The sequence below is a fragment of the Alexandromys fortis genome, unplaced genomic scaffold, assembly GCF_014885135.2.
Source record: "Alexandromys fortis isolate MF-2015 unplaced genomic scaffold, M_Fortis_MF-2015_v1.1 scaffold_62, whole genome shotgun sequence".
Taxonomy (NCBI): domain Eukaryota; kingdom Metazoa; phylum Chordata; class Mammalia; order Rodentia; family Cricetidae; genus Alexandromys; species Alexandromys fortis.
The window spans coordinates 7,025,840-7,039,399 of NW_026067942.1; the positions used below are offsets into that span (position 1 = coordinate 7,025,840).

A 13,560-nucleotide genomic window follows, 5' to 3' on the forward strand; every position below is an offset into this window, starting at 1 on the left:
AGTAAAAGTGGGGTTCCAGCAATGTAAAAGGAGTTCAAACCTCAGCATCTTTCAAGATACAGAATTGAATAGTCTTAAAACATATGACGGGCCAACTGGCCAAAATTTCTTTTCTAATGGCAGAAATGCCAAGGACAATATTAGGCTAAATATACTAGAATTTTTCATAGCGTGGAACAAAGGTAACTTGGAGATACCTGTTCTGGGCTCTTGTGTTGGGCTTTAGGTTTCTCTGGGGTGATGTGATGAGACAATACTTACTAATCTTGAATCTATACCCTATCAGCAGTCAATGAGCTAGAAAATAAGGCCCACCGTGGTTCCCTAAAGCAGTGCTTGTCTGCATCCCTAGGCCCTGTGGGCTCTGTCCAGATCCTCTGCAGCTGTCAGCATGGGGCCAATCGGGAGAGCAAAGATCGGGGTAGAGCTGATATGGACCCAACGTCATCATAAGGCTCCTGAAAGAAGAGGCAGAGAGCCAGTCACAGCTAGTGATGGATGGCTGAGAGGCCACGGCAGGAGCTTAAGTGAGAAGGTGTTTATGGCCACCTTGAAAAAGAAGGAAGGGGGCATGAGCCAAAGAAACACAAACAAGAAACAAAAGGCTTCAGCAGGTGGAAAAGGCAAAGGACAGAACCACTGGACACTGTGGCAGGCTCGCTCTCCTTCCGTTTCCTCACTGGACACTGTGGCAGGCTCGCTCTCCTTCTGTTTCCTCACCAGAAGGGATACGGTTCAGCTTGCACCTTCAAGATCAGACCTTTGAACTTGTGGCTCTGGAGTGGGAAAATGGTTAAATTTTCCTTCCTTCCTTCCTTCCTTCCTTCCTTCCTTCCTTCCTTCCTCCCTCCCTCCCTCCCTCCCTCCCTCCCTCCCTCCTTCCTTTCCTTCTTTCTTTCCTTCCTGCGTCTCTTCCCCTCTCCCCTCCCCCCGTTTCTTTCTTGCCAAGCTGATGTTGAGCAAACTCTAGCTGAGGATGACTTTTGTTCTTTGGATTCTCCCACCTCCACCTCCGGTGCTGGGATTTTGAACACGCACCGCCATGCCTGGTGTATGCAGTGCTGGGGACTGAGTTCCAGACTCCTGCATGCTCAGCAAGGTACCAACTAAGCTACATTTCGAGCCCTAAATCATCTTCTCTTAAGCCACTAAAGTTCTGGCAGCAATAAGAAAGGTCGAACAAACGAGCACATAGACACTACAGTGTAGCTCAGTCGCTTTTGTATTTACAAAGACTCACTGGAGTTGAAGTACGGCCCGACTCGTAGACAGGATTTTATCAGAAAGGGCTGGATGCACTGAGTGCTGACAGAACTTCTGTTACAGCTTCCATTGAATCTGGACTCTGAGGAAGACGAGCCTGGGGCTGCTGTGCAATATGAAGAGACGGCTTTCTTTAACCCTAGGTGTGGTTTTTCTCACGTCACTGAGCTTATGGGTAAGAAAGAGGTCGGGTGAAAGTTCAGACTAACTCCTGTTACAATAAGAGCCCGCTGGAGTAACCACCCAGACCTCTCCCAGCCTCCCCGTCCCCGGCCCTAAGCGACCTTTCTTCTGCACCGTTTCCACTCCCCCCTCCCTCGTTGTGGGATGTTAGCTGAAGCTGTGTTACGTTCTTTTTTTGTTTGGGGTTTTTTGGTTCTTTGAGACAGGGTTTTTCTTTTTCTTTTTTATTTTCTTTTCAACTTTTTAATGGAGATAAGGGCAGACTCTCCTTTACAAGTAGTTCTGAATATTTATTGAGTGTTCATATGGGTCAACTGTTCTTATGTTCTTCATGCATATTAACTCTTGATACTCAGAGACAATTTTCCCTTAAGGCATAATGGCAAACAAGGGAGTACAAGCAAGGGAGCAGTTATAGGGGCATAAACAGAGATGAAAGTGTTTAGGTTATTGAACAGGTTTGTAGACTACTTGGTACAGAAGATCTACGGGCCTGCAACACACTTTTAAGGATAATGTGTGTGTTGATAGCGTCATGCACAAGGAAATCTGGTTTGTTATTTGTGGTGCTGAGGATTGAGCAGACAGCACCTCACAAGCTGAACAAAACACTGAGATGTATCCCTGTTCCAGAAGTACATTTTATTCCCCCCACATTTTATGCCTAAAACTGCTGTAACCTTGTGGTATGCTCTCCTCCTTTAAGGAATACATTGTGTTTAGTTATTTAAAACTTTTTATTATTATTTATTTATTTATTAAAGATTTCTGCCTCCTCCCCGCCACCGCCTCCCATTTCCCTCCCCCTCCCCCAAACAACTCCCCCTTCCTCATCAGCCCGAAGAGCAGTCAGGGTTCCCTGAGAGACAGGGTTTTTCTGTGTAGCTGTGGAGCCTGTCCTGGAACTCCCTCTGTAGACCAGGCTGGCCTCGAACTCACAGAGGTCCACCTGCCTCTGCCTCCTGAGTGCTGGGATTAAAGGTGTGCGCCACCACGGCCCAGCATGTGTTACATTCTTTCATGCTGAGGAACATTTGTTTAATGATGCAAAGCTGTGTTGTATTCTTTTATGTCGCATTTGTTTAACTCTGTAAAGCTGTGTTATTGTGCCTGCCTAAAACACCTCATTGATCTAATAAAGAGCTGAACGGCCAATAGATACGGTAGAGGGGAATAGAGGGGGATAGAGGCAGGGCTGCCAGGCAGAGAGAATAAATAGGAGGAGAAATCAGGGAAAAGAAGCTTGGGGAATGAGAAAGGAAGGAGAGAGGACTCCAGAGACCAGCTACACAAGCACACAGCCAGCCATAGAGTAAGAAGGAAAGAAAGATATATAGAGCCACAAAAACAAACAAACAAACAAACAAAAAAAACAGAGGCAAAAGGTAATCAGGATAACTTAAATCAGAAATACTGGCTAGAAACAAGCCAAGCTAAGGCCATGCATTCATAAGAAGAATACATCTCTGTATTTTCTGTGTATTGATTTGGAAGCTGGGTGGTAAGCCCCCCAAAGCATAAGAAAAGCAACTACACTTCCCCTCCCATTCACACAGCTACACCCTTCTAATGATGTTATTAACTCGAGTTTAGGAACTGGGGCTGAGAGAAGGAGGACCCTTCAAACACCCAGCAAGCGGAGAGAGACACCAGTGTTCATCTACGCAGTGTCCTGCCCAAGCTGGTCAAACCCTGGTGAGAGCCGTGGGCTCTCTCCACATTCCACAGAACAGCCAAGTGTTTCGCGTGGAAGCTGCCTGGCTTGGGTCTGAGTCCTAGACTCACTGTCTTTGTCTCCTCATCTGAAATCAGGGTAATAATAACACTCATCTCAGAGTTGACCTGGTGATCATGAAAAGGCATTCTGGACAGTACCCAGCACTTAAGTGTTAAATATTAGCTGTGTTTATTCTGGTCATTTCTTGCTTTTCCCTTTTTTTCCTTCTCCCTCTTTCCCCCTTTCTCTCATGTCCTAAGCCCTATTACAGACCCTTAAGGCCTTTAATGGACACCTTCTGTGAGCCTCGGTCTTACTCAACCATAATCCTCTTCTTTACTTTGTCAAACCTCTCTCGCGCGCGCGCATGCGTGTGTGTGTGTGTGTGTGTGTGTGTGTGTTTTCCCCATGGTGACTGGGTAACCATACCATCAGGAATAGCAGGTATTTACCTAGTAATCTGAAGGCTGGTCTAGGGGTAGAAGGAGCGGGGTGGGGGGGAGGAGTTTGCTGCCTTTGGAGCAATAATACTGAGCCTCAAAGCAAGAAAGACAATTGCAGCAATCTCTGTAGGCCATTGAAGGATGGGTGGTGAGGTGATATAATGGCATATGAGTACATGCTGCCCACAGGCCTGTGGCTGGAAGCCCCAGGATGACCTTTGTGAAGAACCTACTTGGACATGATGACATCCCGACAGGCCTTTCGGTGATGACCTAAGTCAGTGGCCTGGGACAGTGCAGGGTGCCGGCTGGATACCCAGGGGCTTTGGTCCCGAACCTTGTTTCTTCTTGCAGTGACCACAACCATGGGCATTTGGCTTTCCTCTTTGGGCCGGCTCCTCATCCTCAGGCCATGTTAGGATTCTGATTCTGTGCCTCTGTTGGGGGGGACACCATGATGGCTTGATCACCTGCAGTATAAAGTGTCTCTACTGCAGGGCTCCTGAGAAGACTGGGCTTTGGGATCAGTACTTTCTGGGTGTGAACGAGGAAGCAGATAGTTGGTTGGATAAATTCTGGCAACATGAACAGGACTAGACACGGGTGTTTGCAGCTCAGTCCTCCACTGTGAGACAAGTAAGCATAAACTCGTCTAATTCCATTCATTTCGTTGATAAACACTTCAGGGATGGTGTAGGTGCTGGGAACCTTGCTTGGGTGTCCATTAATTTTGCTAAGAAGTTTTTGTTGTTTTTATTTTATTTTATTATTTATTTGGTTTTTTTTTTTTTTTTTTTGGTTTCTTGAGATAGGGTTTCTCTGTAGCTTTAGAGCCTGTCCTGGAACTCGCTCTGTAGACCAGACTGGCCTTGAACTCACAGGGATCTGCCTGCCTCTGCCTCCCGAGTGCGGGGATTAAAGGCATGCGCCACCACTGCCCCGTTTGTTACTACTCATCCCGTGGACACAATCTAAGTTCTAGCATCAACAGTGATCCTTCGTTCAGGGAGGCGCACTGTTTTCACGCTTCCCCCATCCAGGAATCTCTCACAGTCGCAGCCCAGCGAGGTGTTGAACAAAGGAGGGAGCCTGGAGGCCAAATGGTGGCTCCCAGGAAATGCAGACACTCTGGAGAAGTACGGGGTACATTCATGCATCAGAGACGAAGACAGCACAAGCCAGCAAACACGAGGCACGAGGCCATCCTCTCCTCAGACTGGATGGGTGCCCCTGTCTGGCCTTTTCTGGTAAGAGACCCTGAGGTGATGAATGAAATTACTACTTTCACTGAAGTGCCACAAATATTTCATTTCCTTCCCTTCGAGCAGTGACCGGAGTCTTTTCTGTTGGTGCCATTCCAACCTGGATCCTCATGGCTCAGCCTCACCACCACTAGGATTACAGTGTGCTCTGCCAGGTGGCTGTGCCTTAGAGTCTGACGTGCTATCTGACTTCTCAATAATATTCCAGAGAGGCCTCCCAAAGAACACCCACTTGTAATAAAAGTTAAAGAGCAACAAGAAGTAAATACCGAGTCTGCAAATCTGTTCCTCGATGATGTCCGAGAACACTGGCTACTTTGTTCAATTTTTAGACAGGAACATGGGCATTTGTCCAAAATTCCACATGCAGAAGGGCAACGATGGGTGCTGATTTCATCCAACACAGACTCCTGGGTCTCGGCAGGAGGAGTCTCACCTTGTGTGCGTTTGCAGAGAAGAGTGTACGTGGAGCGACCTGAAGCCTTTTCTTACCTCATCTTTTAAAGCAAAGCACAAGCTCCCGTGCTATACACCATGTATATAGTAGATGACTGCCGAGTATTTAAGTAGGTCTGTCATTTCTCGTTGTATTTATTTGTGTAAACAGCACACACACACACACACACACACACACACACACACACACACGCCACGCCGTGGTGCATGATTGGAGGTCAGAGGACAAGACAGTCAGTTCTCCCTTCTACCACATGGACACAGGGATTAAACTTGGGTCTTCAGACTTGGGGGCCTGCACCTGTACCCCTGAGCCATCTCTTCAGTAAGTTAGTTCTTAGAGCACTTGATTGTTCAATGATGACACACGGGGTCAGCCTACATCTAGCAATTATATAAAGTATGTATGTACTCATCCATGTATGGATCTATGAGTATTGTTTTTCTTGTTCAAATGAATAAAATTCTATTGAGCAACTTCATCCAATTGATAGCATCGGAAAGTTTAGGGCAGTTTTAATAAGCATCTAGAATAAAAATACCATCCTTCTCTCTCAAAAAACAAACAAAAACCAACCAATCCCTCTATAAATCTCACTCTGTGCAAAAGCCACCATGCCTTTGTTGGGTCACCAGCACAGGCCCAAGCCACCCTGAGGAGCTGGGCTGGCTCTGCAGCGTTCTGATCTGTTACGTAATAATGGAGACAGTGATAACTCAGCCCAGCTCTGAGGTAGAGAGTCAAGCCAATGGTGGCCAGTTCCAGCTCTGGGTCGTCTAGGGCCCAAGCAGCCATTTCTCAGAGCTGTCAGTATCTCCACGCCCAGACTCTTGGAGCTGTGAGCAACCATTGGATCCATAGGTCTAGAGGGCTCCCTGCAAAAACAGAGCCTACTGAATGCAGAGAAACAGAGCCTTTGGAACGAGAGACTAGCTCTGGAGCGTATGAGTTATGTAACCCTGAGCAAGGCATCTTTAGAGACTGAGTTCCAGCCAGGGGCTGGAGGTGTGTGGTTCACACACACCATGCTGGCTCATGGAAGTAGTTCAGGGAGCTAGCGCTGGGGTGGGTTTGGCCCTCTTGAGCCCTCTCATGGCAATGGACCAGCCGGCCATGACTACTCTGACCATAGTCTCATTTTCATCAGCTGTTGGTGAACCTGTGGCCCTGAGAATCCAGGATCACAGCGTGGGCTATCAGAGGAAGTAGGTGGAGGTGGGGTGGGGCCATATCGGATAAACTAATTGAGTTTGATTCACTTCTGATTCCTGTCCCTAAGCGAAGGGCCTGGTGTCATTCCCGTTGGACTTTAGGATATTATAGTCGCTCTGTGTCATCCTTCAGGCATTTCATTTGCAGATGGATAAAATATTTGTTTTAAATGTGGCAAGAGAGCCAGAGAGATGGCTCAGCAGATTTGCCAAACCTGATGACCCGAGTCCACTGCCCCAAACCCACAGGGAGAAGTGAAGCCTGGTGACCTGAGTTCAGTGCCCTGAACTCACGGGCAGAAGTGACTCCTCCAGGTTTTCTTCTCACCTCCACAGCACACAGATTCGCAACCTCCTAAAACATCTACTCACTAAAACCAGACCTTCAGAGGTTGTTTGCCGGGTCGTTTGTTGCCAGGCAGAGCCCTGTGTGGCCCTCCCGGAAGACATGAAGTGGAGGATTTCATACGGTCTTCCTTCCCCAGCTCACAAGATTACAGAAGTTGGAGGACAAGCCTGGCTGGATGAACCTTCACCAAGTCTGCTCTGCTCACAACCCAGAGAAGTCCCTTTAGGCGCTAAAACCTGCTCTCAACCGCCTGCTCTTGCCCCACTGAGTTCAGATCAGCGTAGCCATGGTGGTCTCCACTCTGGGATTGGAAGGTGTAAATTAATTTTTTAAAGACTTATTTATTTATATGTACACAGTATTCTGCCTGCATGACAGAAGAGGTACCAGATCTCATTACAGATGGTTGTGAGCCTCCATGTACTTCATAAGAACTGAACTCAGGACCTCTGGAAGAGCAGCCAGTGCTCTTAACCTCCGAGCCATCTCTCCAGCCCCGTAAATTAATTTTTATCACATATTTTGACACTTGAAAGTGTAGCCTGTTTGGATTTTTGTGTTCCTTTCCCTGTTGATGTGATTGTTAGCTGTTGTCTCTCAGAAGCTGTTTCCAGACTCAGTCTCTGCATCTGACTTTGTCATGAGCAGCGTGCTGTCCAAGGGCCTCTGGCTCCACCTGCCACTGCTGCACAGTGCCTTCTGCAGGGAAGTTTACTTGTTGAGGGTCCTACTGAGGGCTACTGAGGGGGGCCTAGCTCTTCACTCCCAAATACCCCCAGCAAATGTCATCAAGGCACCTGCCAAATTGCCCTACAAAGTGCCAGCTAAATCCCCACATCTATGCATGAAAACTCTCAAAAACTCCATACTGGCGAATGTAAAGACTTTCACCCAAAAATGTGTGTGGCATTGCGGCTTTGTTTGAATCTGCATATATCTGCATACCAGTCCAGGGATTGTGTTTACTGAGCACCAATGGCTCCTCTTCAATGAATATTCTCTCTTTCTCTCCTGTGATTTTCTTCAAATTCTCTGTATAGTTTCATCATGTTAATTTTTTTTAATTTTTTAAAAATATTCCTCTGTGTGTGTGTGTGTGTGTGTGTGAGAGAGAGAGAGAGAGAGAGAGAGAGAGAGAGAGAGAGAGAGAGAGAGAATGCTCATTCATACACATGCAGATACCTTTGGAAATCAGAAGAGGATTTTCGGTCCCCTGAAACTGGAGTTACAAGTAGTTGTGAGCCTCCTGATGTAGGTGTTGGGGACTGAACTCAGGTCTTCCAGAAGAGCAGTCAGGGTTCTTAACCACTAAGACATCTCTCTGGTCTTTTGGGCACAGAGGGTTTTTTACCTTTTATGAATGTTTTTGACCCATTGTTGTTTGGGTCCACACATGCACAGGACTATTTGCAAAGCATGGTCATCACAGAGAAAACTGGGTCCATGTCCACGACCTTCTTAGTCCCTGTTCAGGTGCTAGGGAAAGCTGGGGTCCACATCCACGTCCTTCTTAGTCCACGCTCAGGTGCTAGGGAAAGCTGGGGTCCACATCCACGTCCTTCTTAGTCCCTGTTCAGGTGCTAGGGAAAGCTGGGGTCCATGTCCACGTCCTTCTTAGTCCATGCTCAGGTGCTAGGGAAAGCTGGGGTCCATGTCCTTCTTAGTCCACGCTCAGGTGCTAGGGCTCTTTCCCCAGTGCCGGTCCAGCTAAGACTGGACAACCAGCAGAAGGAGCTCAGCCACTCGCACCTTTCTGCTCCATACTCTTCTTCTTCCTCCCTCCAAAAGGCATTTTCCTCCTCACATCAGTGAACCCACTGGCCAATGATTCCAGTTCACTGTCTTTAGTCTCCCATGAGCAGGAACTAGGGAAAGAGAAACGTGGTCAAGAGCAAAGAGAGTGCATGGGTGAGCTGCTGGGCTGGGGTCCACACATTAAGGACAGATTCTGTCTGGGAGCTGTGTCCTGGGAGTCTCTTTTGTCTACAGTACCTCCACACATACTAACCTAGGTTGCCTGTTAGCTGTGGCTAGTGGCATCATAGTCCCAGTTGCCTCTGCCCCGGGCAGGCTTTGTGAGGTGGTGCATGCATGGCAGGGGTACCAGGCAGGTCCTGGGTGGGCATTACTCTCAGGAGCACCGCCTTACAGCCTGTGAGAAAGGGGAAAGAATTGTAACCCTTGAGTGCCCAGGTGTGCAACACTCTTCCTCGATAACTATGATTCCCTTGTCTCTTAGCTGAGTTAATAGATGAGTGTTGGCTGAAGTGGAAATTAATTTTATTACTCTCAGCAAAGAAAGTCCCAGCTGTGCCAAATGGAGGGGCCCTTGAAAGGTGTTTCTACCTTGTCTTGACTTGCCAGGTTAGTCTAAATGGTCTTACTGTTCCTACAGCAGCTACTAGAACCCTCAAGGAATGTGCAGAAGGCAAAGGGAATGTGAGGGACCCAGCAGGGCGAGGGAGTGCTGCGTGCTTACTCTGGCCCTTGTTTGGAGTGCTGAGTGGGAGCGAGGGGCAGCTTAGGACCCTGAACTCCAGGGCTGATGCTGGTGGCCCCTGGGGGCTCCATTTCAAGAGCACCTATGGGTGACCTGTGATCCACACAGGCACTGTCCTCCCCAGGCCTGAGTGTCTCCTCTCCTTCCATCATGGCCATGGAGAAGGGCCATGCCCTTTCTTGGTCTCGATTGCTACTGAAATGAGTCCAGGTTAGAGAGAGGAGAAGGGGTGGAGGGAGGGACTTCCGTGTTCAGAAGCTCTCTGAGGCATGCAGAAGGGCAGGCCCCTGCATGGTGGGGCCAGTTCCTGCAGAAGATGCTCGGAGAGAGGCAGCACCCTGCGACCTGGGTAGGCTTTGTTGCAGGACTTGACTCAGAGCTCAGATCTGATTACCCTTAATTACAGCCCATGGGGAACCGAGTGTTGCACAAAGGTAGGGATCTCCTTGGTCCAGGAGCCCCTCCCAACCCTCCTCCTAAGAGGGAGAAAACTTTCCAGAAAACAAAGCTTTAGACTTCTCCACCGGCCAGTCCATTAAGGCCAGAGTAACCACTGTAGTAGAATGTCCGGTCTTCACCTCCCCACACCCGCCCAGCCAGGTGAGCTTTTCCAAACACGTGGAGGCGGAGGCGTCAACCCTCCTCCAGAGCTGGAGCAAGACTGACAAGGCCTGCTGGCCTGGCTCCTGCCCACACCTCCACCCCACCCCCACCCCTGTCACTGAATGAACACAGCAGAAAATACGCTTGCCTGAACTGGGTATCACTCTGGGTCCTGAAGATTCTCCAGGAGAAGCCCTTGTCCTTATGTATTACGTTCTAGGAGAGAGAGATGGGCACAATTTACACAGAAAGATGGCCTGGAGTGGTCAGGAGGGAAGCAAAATGAAGGGGTGGACAAAGGAACCTCATTAGTAATGTTCCCCTGGAGCACAGACCTGTCAGGATCTGAGGAGAGCCGCACTGGAGGGAGAGGCCAGGAATGACAGGAGGCCACTGTGCCCAAACAGGGAGGAGGGCGGGGACAGGAGAGGTGCCAGGTGCTCACAGGCTGGCTCTCCCTCTGCGGACTGGAGGGTTCTCAACCCAGTGAAGACAAGCTCCCACACTTATTTAAAATTTAAACGCACCCTCACTGTTTTGGGGGGAGCAGAACACAGGTGAGCATCCGGGTTGGTGACCTGCAGGAGAGGAGAGTGGAGGCTCAGGCCAGTTTGGGGCTCGGCTAGAGAGAAGGCCAACTCCAGACTTACCTGGTAGGTAGAGATCTCAGTTTCCTAAAGACCTACTAGGGCTGTGAGGGACATGGAGGAGTTAGATGTGGCATTGCACTTTTTTGCCCCTAACTACAAAGAGGGGGTCTTGGTCCTTGCAGAAATAGGAAGACTTCAGAAGTGGGGTTCAAGGAAAATGTAGCACCCGGCAGATTACAAATTCCATGTGGCCACTGGATGTTCCCGGTGGTGGGAGGGAGACAGCTTACCAGGCAGTTGGATGCTGGAGTTGGAGTCTAGGGGCCTCACTGGCTGGAAATACAGCTAGCTACCAGCCAGCAGAGGCATCATAAGCCCTGGATCTGGCTGCAACCGTCGCTTGAAATCAATGCTGCCAACCTCAGTGAGCCTTTTGGGAAGAGGGAGAAGATGAGCTGAGGAACTTGAGCTCTTGGCCTCTTCAGCATGGTTGGGGGTCAGGAAGATAGATGAGGACTGGTCTAAGACACCAAGAACCAGAAGCCACAGAGGAAGGAGGTAAGCCAGGAGAGTATGGGACCCGGGAGGAAAAAGTCTCCAGGGACAAGGACCAAATGGTTTAAAAACCCTGTGAGGGGGTGGGGTGGGGAACTGATTATTATCAAGTGACCTCCAGAAGGCCTGCTTTGTGGAGACCTGAGGGAAGGCTGATGGAATGGAATGGGGCCAAGGCAGAAAGGGGAGCCAAGAATGGGAATTTATGAACCAAAGAGCCTGCCCCCCCCCGTAAAAATAGGGCAATAGGGCTGTAGCTGGGGATAGAACTGAGTCTCACAAGCTGTCCTCTGACCTCCTTACTACGTCATAGCATATTCATAGACTCACCCACAATAATAATAATATAATAATAATAATTAATAATAGCATGGCATTGGGAGGAGGTGATTTTCCAGGTAGAAGGAACAAGATGTGTAGGACCCTGAGACTAGTGTGACAGAGAAGTGAGGACGTCAGAGTACTGCCCTCAGGAGATCCCAACACAAGAGGCAGAGTCTACACAGGCAGATAGAGCGGGGCAAAGAGGGTCTCAACCTAGAATGAAGCCACACCATTGTCAAAACACTGACTTCTGGGCCATCTTAACCGCTCTGCCTGGCTGCTAGCCTAGAACCTTCGATTCCATTTAGAATAGGAACTCAGACCCTGGGGTCTAAATGGCCCACTGAGGCAATGGACAGACACTATCATGCTATGTGTGGTCACCAAGCTTTGACTTCATCAATGCTTAGGATCCACCTCTGTTCCCTACCTCATAACATATGACCCCTAAAACTCGACTCCAAGGCTGGCAACGCATTCGGGACCCATCTCAACCAGCCGTGAACTTCCTTTCACTAAATGAGATCCTCCCTCCTGTTTACCCCTCCCATTGTGGAGGCCAATTTCTGGTTTCTAATCAGAGGGTTGACTGTCAGGTTAAAATGAGGGTGGTTAGCCACTAGATGCTATGTGGGAGCGGGTGTGAAATAAAGACCTAGATTTAAGCAAATTTGGCCTCTCCCTCCCACCCCCACGGAAGAATGAGACAAGAAAGGACAGCAGAATTAGAGCTACGCCAGAGGGTTATCAGATGAATGAGGTGACTTCTAACCTGGGTGAGGAGGGATGGGGGAAGGGAAGAGAAGGGGATATCTTGAGAGCCTGGAGGACTGCTGGAGCTAAGGATGCAGAGTGAATGACCTGGGAAGGTAGGCATGCCGGCCGGAGGGATTCTGGGAGTGTGCTGGTTAGTGCTGACTGTCAACTTGACAAAATCTGGACTCTCTTGGGAGCCAGAGCCTTGGGGCCTGCCCTGTGCAGGAGGTGGTGGTAAGTGGTGTGATCTTGATTGTGTAACTGAGGTGGGGAAGATGCGCCCCAGTGTGGGAGGTGGCATTCCTTGACTGGGACCAGGAGTGTGTAGAAAGGAAAGAAGGAGCTGGCAGAGCTAGGCACGCATTCTTTGTTTTCTGTTCCTGACTTCCCTGATGACCCGTGCCCACCACAGCTCCCCACACCCCGCCCACAGCTGTTGCCGCTGTGACTTTTCCACTATGAAGCACTGTACCTGGAACTGTGAGCTGACAGTTGCTTTGGGCTAAGTTTTTAATCATAGCAGCAGGGAACAAAAATAAGACAGGAAGTGACATATCTAATAACCGGGGGATGAGTGGCAGGGGATGTGGGGGACAAGCCCACTAACTCGGGGAGGGGGTGGCCTAGGAAGGGAAGGCCGAGGATGCTGAGCCTCTGGATGGTCAGTTGGTGACATCCTTGTTCCTTGTCTGATTTCCACCATAAACAGCCCGGGGGCTGTGTTTCCTAAAAGCGTTTTTTTTTTATTCTGGTAAGATTTTGGGCAAGATTCCACAACCGACCAACGCTTCTCAGACGGCTGGAAGCAGAAGAGAAACAGAAATGGTGTGGTTTTCTCTGCCCAGACAGGGCCGGCATGAACCTCAGCCCCAGAGGGCCACAGAGGAGTGTGTCCCTTCTCTCTGAGTCTCAGGACTTCCCTGTGCTCTGGCTACTTCCAAGTTAAAATGTAGACACGGCTCAGCTGACTTTTTTTGTTTATTTGTTTGTTTGTTTGGTTTGGTTTTTCGAGACAGGGTTTCTCTGTGTAACAGTCTTAGCTGTCTTGGAACTAGCTCTTGTAGACCAGGCTGGCCTCCAACTCACAGAGATCCTCCTACCTCTGCCTCCAGAGTGCTGGGATTGTGCCACCACTGCCCTGCTAGGCTGAATTTTGTTACCTAGCCCTTCTAGTGTTTTTTTTTTTTTTTTTTTAATTTAAGTCTCTATTAAGCACCTCTGTACTTGAGAAACCTTTCTTTATTGAATGGTTCTGGGTGTCAGGCTTCTCCTGCCAGAGGCCTTGGGATATGCTGACCCCTTTGAAACGCTCTTCTCCAGTTGCCCTGCTTTCTAACCCCTCCACTC

General features: G+C 49.1%; 1 long non-coding RNA gene across 1 annotated transcript; it reads left to right on the top strand.

Moving 5' to 3' along the window:
• The first annotated feature begins 1,010 nt into the window (after nt 1-1,010).
• LOC126505371 (uncharacterized) lies at nt 1,011-5,384 on the top strand. The gene is made up of 5 exons (XR_007592883.1): nt 1,011-1,099; nt 1,327-1,438; nt 4,104-4,242; nt 4,647-4,853; nt 4,935-5,384. It is a non-coding gene; the product is annotated as an uncharacterized lncRNA (long non-coding RNA).
• The last annotated feature ends 8,176 nt before the right edge of the window (nt 5,385-13,560 follow it).